The sequence below is a fragment of the Oryzias latipes genome, chromosome 3 (assembly GCF_002234675.1).
Source record: "Oryzias latipes chromosome 3, ASM223467v1".
Taxonomy (NCBI): Eukaryota; Metazoa; Chordata; class Actinopteri; order Beloniformes; family Adrianichthyidae; genus Oryzias; species Oryzias latipes.
The window spans coordinates 26828147-26828422 of NC_019861.2; positions in this window are offsets into that span (position 1 = coordinate 26828147).

The window sequence follows — 276 nt, forward strand, 5'->3', positions numbered from 1 at the left end:
GAGCGCATATATAAAGAAAATTAAGCTTAAAATTGCATTTCTGGATATTCTTTTATTCAAATTGTGATGAATCAGGAGCAGAAGAGAAAAAAGCAGTTGGAAAAGACGCCTATTTGTGACGTAGAAAAAACTCTGGGCAACCCACAAACCCCTCCCCCAAGCTCTGACTAATAGGGAAGGGGGGTGGGGTTACTCTGCACCAACGGCCCCGCCCACAATTCAAAGGTAAATTTCTAATGAATTACTCCCACTCTGCAGATACAGTCCTAGAAGATG